Genomic DNA, 15,389 nt, shown 5'->3' with positions numbered 1-15,389 from the left:
ATATCTGCACATTGTTAAAATCTGTCAAAAGTTAAACTGAATTAATTTGCTTGGTTTCCAAACAAAATATAGTTAAAATGAGTATTTGGCCCTGGGCTTTGAAACTGGAAAGCTGCCAAAGACACTGAAGCATAAGGGTTGTAGAATTTTCTATTTCATTTCCTTACCTTTAAAGCAGTGTGTGAGACCAACTTCAAAATAAGGGATGAGGTTTTGAGGGAATGTAATTTCTTTTCTTTTTAATTAAGTTAAATCAAGGGCACAGCTAATATTTAGGACTTTCAGATACTCTGTAGGGTCATTAAAGAGCTTAATTACAAGACAGGTTTGCTGAGGCCATGGATGAATGAATAAGGCTTCTAGAATAAGGTTGTAACTTTATGAAACATTCAAGTTCAAACACACTAAGTACAATAGCAGAACTAAACCCACAAGGAAGTCCGCTCTTGGAGCTTAGCTGCTAGCTAGCCTCCAGTTAAGTGGATTCTGCAGTCCTTCTAAACCCCCCCAAGTTCCATTCATTTTAGCATGCCCTAAGTTCAAGACTTGGTATTTTAGTATCAGCTCTAAGGCCTCCCGATTTCAGTGAAAAACAAAAACAAAACAAAATACCCAAACTTCCCATTGGATCAGATATCTAATGCTCAAAGCTTAGTATAGAAAAGTATAATTTGTCCTAGTTAGGCTGCCTCTTCTTTGTGGGAAACATTCATCTAACTTTAAGTAATCTGGTCTTCTGATATTCATAAATTAAGCACTATCCTACATCTCAAATATATACCTTAATTAAATTGAGTCTGCTATAGCATGCCAATTACCACATCCAGCAGCCTCCATATTAAGTGTATTCAGTGTCCACACATTTCAAATATGGTGGTGAGGGTGCTTTAATAGTTGAACAAATTTTACTTAGAGCACCCTCACCACCATTTTGAAGTATGGGATGCTGAATACTAGGGCTCTGCAAAATTTCGCCTCCAGTTTTGTTTTGACACTGTTTCAACGCTGAAACAGCAAAATCAAAAAATAGAAAAGATATAGTTGAAACAGCCTCAAAACAAAATGAGGCAAGTTGAAATGTTTCACCCATAGGATATAATGGGGAAGTACAAAACAGCCTATAACTTTGTCATTTCTAGCCCGATTTAAATGAAGCTTGCAGGAATAGTAGCCCCTGCTGAGGGCATGAAGCCTGCCAAGCTTCAAGGAAGTAGGTGCAGGGGGTTTGGGGAAACTGTACCTCAAGCTGTGGAAAAGCAAAACTCAATGACATGGGTGACACTGTCTGTGTTAAGGTGCAGCAGGCTGAAAGCTGCAGGCTTGCTAGCCCCTGCTGAGGCCATGAAGCCTGCCAGCTTTCAGGGAGATGGGTGCAGGGCTTCTGGGTTCTGGGGCCCTGCACCTCCAGCTGCTGACAGGAAGAAAACTTGTGTCATGGGTACTTGTGCAACTGACTGTCTCTGTCTTGGGTCAGAAGCAATTCCCAGACCTGTATTGATTTTTTCCTCTCCTTATTCTGTGGTTTTGTAAGTGTTAATCTTTTCTCATTAAATTACTGTGTATTGAGCTGGTACCTGAGTAAATCATGATTGATTGTGTAACAGAGTAGCTAGCTAGGATAACAAGTTAATGAGCAAGGATTAACACCTACAAGACTACAGACTAAGGATAGGAAAGAATCAATACAGACCAGGAAACTGCTTCTGCCCCAAGACAGAGACAGTCAGTTGCACAGGCACCCATGAAACACGCTTTGCCTGTCAGCAGCTATAAGTGCAGGGCCCCAGAAGCCCCTGTACCCATCTCCATAACAAATGACAAAGTTATAGGCTGTTTTATCCTTCCCCATTATATCCTATGGGCAAAACATCGAAACAGTTTCACTGTTTCTGTGGAACAAAATGGAATGCTGTTTTGAATAGAAACAAAATTCAAAACAAAACGCTGTTCCATCAAAATGGCGAAACACTGGTTGAAACAGAACACTGCCATTTCACACAGCCCTACCGAGTACACATGATGCTGCAGGCATTTTAATTAGAGTGGCTCTCAGAGCTGCTCAATTAAAGCATCTGCCCCCTCCCCCACCTTGAAGTATATGTATAGATGCCCATGTGCTTGCACCCAGAAAGAACTTTGAAGTCTAGAGGTGCCAGTACAGACCAATTAACAAGAATTCATAAAAATTAAATACTAAATAAGAGGACAAATAATATATACCATTATAAGTGCTACTTATGTTTGTAGTTAGGCTCATTTTGTAAAATCTATTTCTGTATTTTTGCATACAAATATGCACCGACTCATTTTATACAGCATTCCTGATGACATATCCAAGAACAGGATTAAACCAAAAAGTGATAATGAACTGGAGGAAGATGAGGAGGGAGGGGGGATGAAGGGGGAGAAGAAAAGGGTTGGAAAGAGAGAAGAATCTTGTAGTTACTTTGATTAGGATCACTTCTGTCCCTAGCAACAATGACTAACAACCTCATTATGCAGGAATTAGATAATACAAGTTGTCAAGTACATTTTCAGGTCGGTCTGACTCTTTACTATGAGGAAATATTCCTCTTTAAAACACAATGCTGAAGTCAAAGCCTGTGACAGTGTGGAGATTTTTTTTTTTTGTTGTGATTATTATTTTGAAGCCCATGTTTACTTATAGGAAGAGAGCGAAGAACGGCTTCTTGGCAATTGTTACCTTAATTCTTATCTGTCAGGAAAACTATATTCTTTCCTTTCTCTCTCTCTCTCTCTCTCTCTCACTTTCAATGAAAAATGACAGAGGAAGGTAAGGGAAATTTGTCTTCATTTTGTGCGACCTGTACACTGCTGGCTTCTGGATGCTGTATAGACATCATACAATAGCAGCAAACTTGCTACAAACTCCAGTGGGCTTTGCAGACTCTTCTAATTTTAAGATTCTTGTTTATGTACAAAATACATACAGCTTACAGGGGTAGCTCTGATGGATACCATTGTGAAATGTGAGACTAATGCAAAAGAAAATATATGGCTCACCCCCGAGGCCTATTGCAAGAAATACTACTGGTGACAAAGACAGTATATTAGCCATGGAAGACAAATCATGTGGAGGTGCAGAACTATTCTAGGACACAAAAAGGCTGTAGTTTGATACGTGAACCTGTTGACTCAGGAGCTTGGAATAATATGAGGCATGGCTATGCATCCATCCCAAGCCAGTGCATTGGCAAGTTACCTATCTAGGCACAAGCAAGAAGTTTTTACATATGGAGATACTCACCAATCACATGCCTAGCTCCTAACTATTAAACATTAGCCTCCTTACTCTCTGGACTATCTTCCTTCTGTGTAGATGCAAGGACATCTCATGAACAGATGCAAATAGTCAAACTAAAGGTGAAACTGAAAAGGAAGAATCATCTTCCCCTGCCCTTGTCATCATGAATGTACTGCCACTAGTTACTTGTCTTCAGGGAATGTTTTCTTTCATCTTCAATCCCATACACAGAAACTGGAGTTCTACATGGGCAACATCTTCAAGGTAAATAATACCTCTTTTCTACCCTCTGCCCCGATTAGTGTTGCCATTGGGGAATTCCATCTATAGTTTACCTACAGATCTTTGAATAAATATTTATTGTCATCCAACTGTTTCTTTCTGAGTGGGTAATTACTTGCCCCATGTTAATTATTCAAGGGACCATTTTTGAGACACCTAATTATCTTAAGAGCCAGAATGCAAAAGAGGTGGTTAAACCAAGGAAAGCCTTCACTAATTAAGCATGTGGAAACCAATTTCAGCAAAATAGGTTGAGTAGGAAATAAGAAAAAGGGGTCTCTACCATACAGAACTTTCACAAATAAAAAAACTCCAAAAAGTTTTTCTGATACAATTGTTGGTGTACGTGGTTGATCAGGAAGGCAGTTAACTTAGGAGACTGGTAGTGTCATTAAGAGGAGAGATAAAGAATAATTTTAAATTGTGAAATATACTTTAAGTTCACTTTTTGCCAGACTACAGCTATTTCTAGAATTTTCAGATGAATAGAAATGCATTTGGTAAGGGTCATGCTGTTCAGATGTCATTCAGGCACAAAAGAGTACGTAAGCTTTTAAAAATATGTTTAATTCAAAAGTCTACATTCTAAAAACTATCTACACCATTTCATGGCTGTAATACCCTGTACAGGAGGGATCGAGGGGACAAAAAGGGCCAAGGTTTAGCTCTCCATGTCAAGGAGAGCTCCGTGTCCCTACAAGGTGATATCGGCACCCAGGGTGAGCAACTAGAGACCCTCTGGGTTAAAATCCATGGGGAACACAGCAAAGGAGATACCATGGTGGGAGTCTACTACAGATCTCCCTCCAAGAATCAAGAGATTGATCAGGAGTTTGCCAGGGAATTGGCCAAGGCTGCACACTCTTGGTCCATGGTTGTCATGGGGGACTTCAACTGCCCGGACATCTCATGGGAGGAGTGCTCGGCCAAATCTGAATGGTCGCAAAGCTTCCTTTCACGTGTGGATGAGCTCTCTGACTCAAGAAGTCTACAGGCCAACAAGAGGCAAAGCACTGCTTGACCTGGTACTGGCAACTGGGGACAACCTAATCAGTGACCTAACAATCAAAGGGAAGCTGGGTGACGGTGACCATGAGCTGATAACCTTCATCATCCACCAAAAATCTGTCAAGTTAGTCGAGGACTTCTGTACTGTTGACTTCAGGAGGGCTGACTTTGACAAGCTCAGGAGACTTGTCGGCGAGGCCCTAAGGGACCACAACCCCAAAGGGAGGGGCATCCAGGAAGAGTGGCTGCTCTTCAAAAGGAGTGATCCTAGATGCACAGACTAAGGCTATTCTGTCTCAGAGGAAAGACAGCAAGAAGGCACAGCAGCCCCCTTGGCTCTCCAGGGAACTAGTGGTCCTCCTGTGTCTAAAAAGACAGACCTACAAAGGATGGAGGATGGGATCCACCTCCAAGGAGAAATACTCTGCACTGGTCCAGACCTGCAAGAAGCAAACCAGGAAACCCAAGGTAGCCATAGAACTCCAACTGGCTACAAGTATCAAGGACAATTAAAAGTCCTTTTTTAGATATGTGGGAAGCCAGAGGAAAAGCAAGGGAAAAAACCCCTGCTAAACCAAAAGGGAGAACTGATGACCAATGCCAAGGAAAAAGCCAACTTGCTAAATGGGTACTTTGCGTCAGTCTTTCACAAGTCCCATGGGACACCCCTGCCCATTACAGAACATGAATGCCTAAGTGAGGGTGGTTCCTTGCCCTCCATCAATGCTGATCTCATGAAGTCCAGCCTCTCAAGGTGTTCCACCTTTAAGTCAGCTGGCCCTGACAACTTACACCTAAGAGTACTCAAGGAGCTGGCTAGCACCTTAGCTCAGCCCCTGGCATGGATCTTTGACAGCTCCTGGAGTTCTGGTGAAGTGCCCAATGACTGGAAGAAGGCCATAGTGGTCTCGACTTTAAAAAAGCCTTTGATCTGGTATCCCATGATCGTCTTTTGGCAAAACTGGCCAACTGTGGCCTTGGGTCCACCATAATCTATTGGCTGGGGAATTGACTCTGTGGTCAGACCCAGAGGGTGGTGGCTGATGGAAGTCAATTGTCATGGTGCCCTGTGACCAGTGGGGTCCCTCAAGGCTCTGTCTTTGGACGTATATTGTTCAACATCTTCATTAATGATGTGGACATTGGAGTCAGAAGTGGACTAACCAAGTTTGCCGATGATACCAAATTTTGGGGTAAAGCATCCACACCCGAGGACAGGGGGGTAATCCAAGCTAACCTTGACAGGCTCAAGAAATGGGTGGACGAGAACCCGATGGTGTTTACCACCAAAAAATGCAAGGTTCTCCACCTTGAGAGGAAAAACCTGTAGCATGTCTATAGGCTTGGCAGTGCTATGCTGACTAGCACTATGGACAAGAGGGACTTAGGGGTCAGGATTGACCACAAGATGAACATGCAATGTAATGCTGCAGCCAGTAAAGCAAGCAAAATGCTGGCTTGCATCTATAGATGCTTCTTAAGCAAATCCCAGGATGTCATTCTCCCATTGTAGTTGGCCTTGGTGAGGCCACAGCTGGAGTACTGCATCCAGTTTTGGGCTCCACAATTCAAAAAGGATGTGGAGAAGTTTGAGAGAGTCCAGAGGACAGCCACGTGCATGATCAGAGGGCAGGAAAACAGACCTCAAGATGACAGGCTGAAAGGCATGGGACTCTTCAGCCTGGAAAAACGTAGGCTCAGGGGTGACCTGTTGGCCACCTATAAGTTTGTAAGGGGTGTTTACCAGGACCTGGGGGACGTTTGTTCACCAGAGTGCCCCAAGGGATTACAAGGTCGAACGGTTATAAACTCTTGCAAGACCATTTCAGGCTAAACATAAGGAAGAGCTTCTTTACTGTCTGAGCCCCCAAGGTCTGGAATGCCCCCCTGTCAAGGAGATAGGGGTTCTGGGGCCCTGCACCTCTAACAGCACACAGACAAAACTTGTGACATGGGTGCTTGTGCAACTGACTGTGTTTGTCTTAGAATCAATACAGACAATCAACTGCCCTTTCTCCTTAGTCTGTGGTTTTGTAGGTGTCAATTGTTGCTAGTTAACTGGTTACATTAGCTAACAATTGTATATTTAGCTGGTCCCTGAGTGAATCATGATTGACTGGTAACTGGTAACACAGTAGCTTAGCAGTTAGGCCTGCAGTAGTTCCCTCTACCCCAAGACAGACAGTTTCACAAGCACCCATGTCATGAGTTTTGCCTATCAGCAGCCAGAGGTGCAAGGCCCCAGAACCCAGAAGCCCTACACCCCTCTCCTTGACAGCTGGCAGGCTTTGTGGCCTCAGCAGGAGCTACCATCCCTGCAGCTTTCACTCTGATGCTCCTGAACACACAGTGTCACCCATGTCACAAGTTTTGCTTGTCCTCAGCTTGAGGTGCAGTTCCCCCAAACTCCTACACTGATCTTCTTGAAACTTGGCAGGCTTCATGGCCTCAGCAGGGGCCACCACTCCTGCAGTTTTCACCCTCATGTGTTGTGACACATAGATGTGACATGAGTTTACTTTCAAGAATTTGGAATGTAGTTCCCCCTGAACCACTGCACATATCTTCCTGAAACACGATAGGCTTCATGTTCTCAGCAGAGGCTACCATCCCTGAAAATTTCATTCAAATAAGACAAAAAACAACAGAGTTATAGTTATTTCTTTGATTCCCCATTATACCCTATGGCCGGATCTCCCAGCTGGCTCCGAAGCACTTTGGAAGCTCCAAACCACTTCAGAAAGCCTAAAAAGCCAGTGCTTCAGTCTGGACATGCTGCTTTGGACATGGAAGTGTCTGAAACATGGTCCGAAGCCTCACACAGCCCTAATGTGCACTATCTCAACACTTCCTACTTGCTTCCTTGTTAAGCAAGGCTATGTATAGGCTTTCAAAATAGGCCTTCTATGAAAGCAAGATGTCAGTGAGATAACTGAAAGGTTTAGAGAGGATTTAGAAAGGTTCACTGCACTACAAGTATGGATGGAATTTTCTAGCTGTATAAAGGGAAGTTTCCTATTTTACCTTTAAAAAGACAAGATATTAAAAAAAAAATCCATTTTCACCTTTTTATGCACAGGCCTAAGCAATATAAGTGCAACTGCAAAGAAACAGCAAAAAGGCAAAAATTTACTAGGACAAAAATATAATGGTTCTAAAAGAAAATGCATGTTGACCCTAAACAACTTTTCACAGTTCTCATTGATTGCATAATCAGATCTCACAAATCCTTTTACAAAGCAAAATATCCATTTAGTAATCAAACTGTCACTACTTGTACAAGCAGGAAATGAAACTTGAAGTCAGCTTGCCCCTTTGGGAATCATAAGCCCAGCAATTTTAAAGCAATAAGTGTACCAGTTCTGCTGCAAAACAATGAATTATAATATCCATTATTAACTCTCAGTTACGCATGTATGGACCTTGTTTTGTTTATGGATACAGGTAAAAGCTTACTGTTTGCCTTTCTTGTGTATAGGCTTACTATGTGGCCTAATAAGCATTAGACAAGCATTACAAATACAAAGCTAATTTATTTTAGAGAGGAAAAAAATATTCTTTATATTTATTTTCCCTTCCAACCTTGATTTTTGACCATTTTAAGAACTATATCTTTAATTCCCCTCCCAAACAAAATCAAAAGCGTATTATAGTTGCTTATCTAACTGGAGATTTGGATGCAAATACTAACATAGAGAGAAAGACGTACTCGAGTCTTTAAGATGGGTTAAAAGTCAATATTTTTATGTAAATCACTAATTCCACTTAGCTGCAGACTAGCTTGAGCCAATTTATAGAAGGCCTTCTTAATGCTGACAGTTTGTCTAAAGTTCTGCTTCTCCTCCTATAGGTACTTTGGAGCACCACACATGCAGTGACACAGAAGCCATTCCGATATGCTTCCTGCACGTAAAAGTCATGCTCTTATACTGAAAATTATATATGTACACAGGACTTGCATAAATTTCATACTTTTAGTCCAATTTTATTTTGAGGTTTCTACTCTGTCATTGTACAGATGCTATAGGAACAGCAGGATTGCTCATTTCCTTCCACTCTTCTTAGTACACATCCTTTGAAAATGGGTGAAGGAGTTCTACAAGATCATTTTTTGTTCTGTTCCAATCTTGAAATCAATGGGAACATCCAGACAAGCCTCTTTCCCAATCTCAAATCCCTTTGAGACGAATCAAGAGGAATGTATGGAAATGAAATAAATGTTCTTTGTGCTGCAAATTTTCAGTGCGGGGGAGAAGTTAGACCCCTGGATATCCTACCCCCTAATCCCTGCCCTGCTGGCCCCATTCCCCCCCCCCCCCAGCCCCCAATCCCTGCCCCCCACCCCAGCATCCCCACAGTAAAAAAATAAAACAAAAAAAATCCTCCCCAGCACTTACTGGCAGTCCAGCTGCCCTTTGGGGTACTGGGGCCCTGCCCACACAGCATGGAGCAGAAGAACAGCCCCCACAGCCCCTGATTCTAAGGTAAGTAGAGGATTCCCCCCTCTTTTTTTTTTTTTTTTTTTTTTGGTAAAAAAGTGACAGTGCCTGGGGTTGGCGGGGCAGCAGCAGCCAGCAGGGGATGGGGCATGTGGACCTTGCAGGGGGGGCTGGTAACCCCTGTGGGGGCCATTTGGCCCCTGTTTAGGGGCTGTAGCCCCTGTGTGGGAAGGCAGCAAAATATATATTCATGTATTCATGAAATATGCATTAAAAAATGTTCACTTTATTATGATAGACACTGGTAGTTTCATAGTTGGTAGGGTCAGAAGGGACCCGAGCAGATCATCAAGTCCAACCCCCTCCATGGCAGGAAAGAATGCTGGGATCAAACAACCCCAGCAGTGTGATTATCTACCCTCTGTTTGAAGACCCCCAGGGTAGGAGCATGTAGACTGCCACATTGGTTTAACACTGTAGATATATCAATAAAACGTTGCTCAACTGATCACAGTCTCGGTCTCACTCTTTTTATAGTGGTCTTTTGTTTTAATTGTGGAGGAACATGGATTGTTGGGTATTTTACAGAGTGACTTCGGGATTTTTTAAAAATCAGGGTTTTTTTTCAGTTTTCCAATAGGGATCTCCAGAATTCCTGCTTGCCTGCTCAGAGCTGGCACCTTGGATCCAGCTGGCTGTGGCTGACCTCCTGGCCAAATGGGGCCAGGAGGACATGCTTTGACAGTTCAAAGCAGACCACCACACTGGGAACATCTTCTGGGTCATAGCTGCCGAGATGGCTGGGCAGGGGCCACACATGGCAGTAATGCTGAGCAGAGGCCAACTCTACAGCCACAGCCCACTGGTAGCTGGCCCAGAGGGTCTGGTGAGCATGCAGCAGGTCACAGCTAGGCAACAGCCCCCACTGCCAGACTGCTGCAGTGGATAAAGGGTGCAGGGAACAATCAGGGCTGCTTCATCAGTCCAGCTGCCACAAGGGGTAGTGTCCCCAGGTACCAATTGGCTGGGCCCCAGAAGCTCCTGAGAGCAAGTAGCCCTGAGGTACTTGCCAGGGCAGCTTGGGTTTTGACTTCCATTTACTAACATTTCCCCTCTTTCTTCATCTTCCTATCAGAGGCCTATCAGTTTTTAAGATTTAAGATTCCCCTTGATCCTAAACTTAGCTTTAATAAAGACATTTCAACCTGGCTGGTTCTTGATGGGATGCATTCCCCTATAATTAGCTCTTGCTATTGTTTCCTCGGAGTTTTCTTTTAATAAGTTTGGTAGTTATAGCTCCTCAGTGTTAGGCAGGGTATTATCAACTGGAAAAGCTAAGGGGCATGAAATATTTATCAAAAAAGAATGCAACTTCCTAGTTCCCAACAAGTTAAATCAACTGCCTTCCAGAATTTAAACAAGGTATTTTATAGAAATAAGTCTATAAGTGTGTTTGAAGCTTATAGGCATATATTGTGGTCCTCTAAAGCATATGCTGGTAGTCTGTCCCTCTTCACTAGAGGAATTAAAAAATATATATCACTTTCTACTTCTCCCATTGAAAGTGTAGGCAACTGATCTTTAAAGAGATCAATGTAATGAAGTCCTTGCTTAGAAGCATCATATCTCCAAACGCAGTAGAGAGTAAAAGATAAAAGCAAAGAGTGTAGAAAGGATGGTGCAAATCATTAAAAGACATCTGTTCAGATATTACCCGAAGTGATAAAGGATGATTTTAGTAGCCAGGATCATGCAGTGTCAGCCCAAACACATCAAAACCATCTTCACAAAGTTTCATAGCAGATGAAAGAATTTGATACAATCCTTGCATATTTTCTAGTAAAAATGCTGAATCATCAGAATTCAGCAACAGTAATGACACTAGAGGGGAGCCAAGGCAAATCACGGTAACAAAATTCATTTAATAAAGGATACCAGCACTTTTGTTTTGCATGAAATAAGAACTGTGCCAGTTAAGGTGCATGAGAAAAGGGTGAAAGGGGGAAAAATGTAAGTGCACCAGCTGAGGCAGAAGGTACAGAGAACCAAAAATTATTTCATCATTGCAGATAATAACTAACTTAACACCAAGGGTGATGGTGTTAAATAATAGTTATTGTCCACATGACCTATTAGTTCATTTTACCTCTCTACAAGTGTCAGGGTCTCTCTGTAGTCAGACAGGCCCTGTGCTGGGCAGGGAAAAAATAAAGAGAGACAGCAGGATGTGCCCAAGAACAAAACCACACCCCTTTTTCAGAACTCACGCTCCAGTAGACAGCTGCTCAAAAGAAAATTTTCCTCAAAAGGATGTGGGTTGCACAGAGAGACAGACACAGAAAAGCATGAACGTGAATAGACAAGGTCAAGGAAGGAGGATTAGTAAGAATGGGATTAATAGGACCTGGGTCAGAAAACATGGCAATAAAAGAAACAGATAAAATAATAAAAGGAATAATAAACTGGAGGGGAAAAAAAAATATAGAAAAGAATGGGGAAAGGCAGGAAGACAGAGCTATATTATTTAAACTTGCATGTTTATTTCTTTCTGCTTTATGATTCTGGTAGGAATGAAGGGAGAAATGAAAGGAACAGAATTCAGGGAGTAGCATTACTGGAGTCCTTTTATTTGAAATGATACTGAGCACTAACAATTGACAGTCATTTAGTACAAACTTAACACCTTTTTAGTCATCAGCATAAGAGCTACAGTTTTATAAAAGAAAAAGGGATAATGCTTAGTAGAGCAAGGCCACAAACTAGGAATGGATGCATTGTGTTGGTAAGGGCTGAATAATGTAGAAGAAAGGAGACACAAGAGTATAAAAGTCACTCAGAGATATTGATTTCTAGCTTCCACTCTTCTGTTTAAGTTGCCTTTCTTTATAAGTTGCTAATAGCCTGAATGTACACCTTCAGCAGTCTCTCTGAAATCTATTGAGTGACAGCAATCAACACTGCAAGAAAGCCAAAGGGGATGATGATCTAAGGATTTAAATCAAAACCAGATTACAAATGCGTATGCTACTCCTTAGTCTGAAAGGAGAGGGTTTGGGGTTTTTTTCTGGAAGTCAGCACATTCGATTTTGAGAAAGAAAGAAGATTTTCCCTTTTGTTTCTTATTTTCTTTATTTTATCATGAGAACTTATTTTTAAAGAAATAATTTCAAATGGTGCTTTAGTTCTTTAAGAGGCATAAAAAAAATATGGGGCAATATTTGGACAAAGTGATCAATATCTTACCAATCCACATTGTTTACTTTTGTAGTACTCTCATGTACGATATGTGCCAGTTTCCAAAAATCCAGGTGCTGGAAACTGGGGTGCATATTATAAGCAAGGATTTACAGTAATATCAGTTCCTGACTCAACCAGTGGAAAGTGAAAGTAACAAAGGTGATGCACAAGGAGCTGCGTAGCAGCAGGCCCTCTCCCAAAACAGGACCCTGCTGCAGAAGTGAAGGAAAAATCTTTTTTTTCTTCATTCCACTTTTCAAAAACAAAGTGTGTGTCTTTTTCACAGGTGTATTTCATGCAAGACAAATAGGGTACTCAGGTTTCTCAGGATACAATGTCGATACAGTGTCAAAACAGCTCATCAGGGGTGGGGCACTGCTAATGAAATTATGCATGGCATGTGCATGTAATTAGCCTCATATAGTCATATCTTCAACAATAAAACAAGATTAATCAAATACTGATACCTGCTTAAGCATGTGCTCAGATTAGTAAATATGGAGAGTGCTTATTAGCCTGAGGATTCCCTGATAAGGATAGAGGACTAGCTGAATATTTGTAAAAAAAGGAGGCTTAAAGGATGTCTATATAGATTATTGGACTTTAGTCTATCAGTGTGTTAGTAAAAACAAACCACATATAACTCCTTTTACTTTCCCTCATCCACTCCCTTACATCCACCATCCTTTTGGTCTACACATACGTTGAGCTGCTACGTTTAAGTATCTGATCAACTTCAAAAGATGAAAGTGTTAAAGAAATAAAACACAAGATCCAAGTTAGATTTTCTTGCTTTGGCACACATGTGGGTTTGTACAAATTCCACTGGTCTTTTAAATTCAAGATTACCCAAAAAGTTCAAGACCTAGGAATCCATAGCCTGTTTAAGTTTAATTGGAGATGGACACTTGCTTTCCTTTGAAAGTCCCAGCCTTAATATATGGCTCTATGCTGAAGTAGAACTAGAGAAACAGTACATAAGATACCATGCAACGTATTTCAGATTGTGTGTACATAGAATACATACACTGAAGGGTATTTGATAACTCTGGATACATTAGCTCCCAAACCAGAAACAAAATATCCATGATACACCAGTACAGCACATAAATGCAGCCAAGGTTCCCTCTAAGGTGCTTGCGTGTACGGCTGCGCACAACTAAAAGTGTGGCTGCGCTCAGCCTTTTCAAGTCTGCGCACCAGGAGAGGAGCTGAAGGTCAGCTCTTAGGTGAGGTGGGAGTAGGAGCCTGGTGCGGAGCTCCACTGGCTCTGGGAAAGTGCTCCAATCCTCTGAATCAGGGCTGGGAGTGGAGCACTTCCCCAGAGCTGGCAGAGCTCCACACCAGCCTCCATCCCTGCCTTGCCTCCCCTCGGGGCGAAGCCACTGACTGTCCCAGTAAGGCTCTGCTGGCTCTGGGACACTGCTCTGCTCCCCTGCATCACCTCAAAGAGTGAGAAGGCACATGGCATCAGGGCTGGGGAGTGGAGCAGTGTCCCGGATCTGGCAGACCCTCATTGGGGCAGGCAGTGGCTCCTCCCTGAGGTGAGGCAAGGTAGGGATGGAGGCTGCCATGGGCTCCGCGGAACTGCTCTACTCCCTTTGTTCCCTGATGCGAGGGAACAAAGCACTTCCCGGAGCCAGCGGAGCCTGTGCCAGCCCTCGGCTCCAGCCTCAGCTCCAGGCCCCAGCCTCTTGGCTTCAGCCTTCGGCCCCTGGCCCCTCGGCTTCGGCCCCAGCCTCTAGCCCCCAGCTCCTGGCCCCACCTCTGGCCCCCAGCCTCTCAGCTCCAACCCCCAGTTCCAGCCTCTGGTGCCCAGCTCCAACTCTGGCCCCCGGCTTCTGGCCCTCAGCCCCCTTCGGTAAGTGTCCCATGCCGGACTGAGGCAGCGCTCACGGACCAAGGCAGTGTGCTCATGGACTGAGGTGGCATGCTTATGGACTGCTACTCCTTAGAGGGAACATTGAATGCAGTCCTGCACAGTTAGGTGGGCTACTTTCATAAAAGGGTGCTTTTTCCAGCTCAGGCCTCATTGTACCTGAACATAGCTCTGCAAGTCCCTCTCTCTCTCAATCCCCAGACTCCTTCAAGACAAAGCTGTTGAAAACAGAACTCCCTATGTTAGAATCTTTACTGACAACACTGTCAAAGAGCTTTCTGACATCCTCACAACTGTTGGAGCAAACCCTAAATCTAGCTCTACTAAAATGGCCACTCAGTAGAATTATTTGCCATAATCCAGGCTTCCTATCTATGCCTTGCTACTCCCACACTATCAGCAAGTAAGAGCAGGTCATACAGAAATCTTACTTCATTCTCCTTCAAGAAATAAATCATAATATTTCTTACCTGGAGTCCTCCAGCATCCACAACTCCTTTTCAGTCCCTGAGCTTTTTGCAGTCATATTCCTTAGCAAATCCCTATCAGTTTGCTTTGAGTAAGCTTTCCACACACTGTGTAGCAGCTACCCCTTCCACTTTGCTACAGCCTCTCCCCCCAGCTACAACTTATCAGTCAGTTAGGTACAGCTGAGAGGAGGAGATATTTTCTCCTTTAACCACTTAGCAGCTATTGCAGGATGTGTGATGCACCAAACTTCTTACACCGGTGATTTCCATTGTAAATGTTCTCAATTTACAGGTAAGAATGTAATCATCTGAATTAACACTATCAATTCTTCCTAAAATGTGAAGGTTGTATTTGGTTCTTTTTAGATTATGCACTACCAATTTGGGTATAATAGCAGTGAAGGGCAAAACCCCTGCCTAATTTAAAATGGAATATCTGGTGTGATGGCCTGTAAAAGAAGGGAATTGGATTTGATGATTCAGGAGTTCCCTTCTCATCTTATATTGATGATGTAGGAAATTATGGATTTCTTTCATAGCTGGGTTTGCTGTTTTAAGGGAAAAGCTGGGGGGGGGAGCTTATTTTTGTCAATATACTAGGCAGATCAAACTCTGAATAAATGAAAGCACACTTTTTTTTACTTTTTTGTGACTTATTTATTGTCATATCTCTGACAATAATTGCATTCAGAAATGGAATAGCACAGGTTTGGCTTTAAGTTAAATATTTGTAAAAATTGCATAAGAATATATTAACATTTTGTCTAAACAATCATTATTTATGCACGTCAATTAAATTATCCACCAGA

At 42.6% G+C, this 15,389-nt stretch overlaps 1 long non-coding RNA gene across 1 annotated transcript in view; it reads right to left on the bottom strand.

Annotated features, from left to right (window-relative positions):
* The window catches only part of LOC132252223 (uncharacterized), a 71,241-nt gene extending 56,484 nt beyond the window's left edge, over nucleotides 1–14,757 (bottom strand). Inside the window, exon 1 of the long non-coding RNA XR_009464121.1 lies at nucleotides 14,581–14,757. This is a non-coding gene — a long non-coding RNA (uncharacterized LOC132252223). The remainder of the gene's footprint in view (nucleotides 1–14,580) is intronic.
* Nucleotides 14,758–15,389: the final 632 nt, after the last annotated feature.

The sequence above is a fragment of the Alligator mississippiensis genome, chromosome 8 (assembly GCF_030867095.1).
Source record: "Alligator mississippiensis isolate rAllMis1 chromosome 8, rAllMis1, whole genome shotgun sequence".
Taxonomy (NCBI): Eukaryota; Metazoa; Chordata; order Crocodylia; family Alligatoridae; genus Alligator; species Alligator mississippiensis.
The sequence above is the reverse complement of the archived record's forward strand: the minus strand, read 5'-3'. Positions and strand labels throughout refer to the sequence as shown.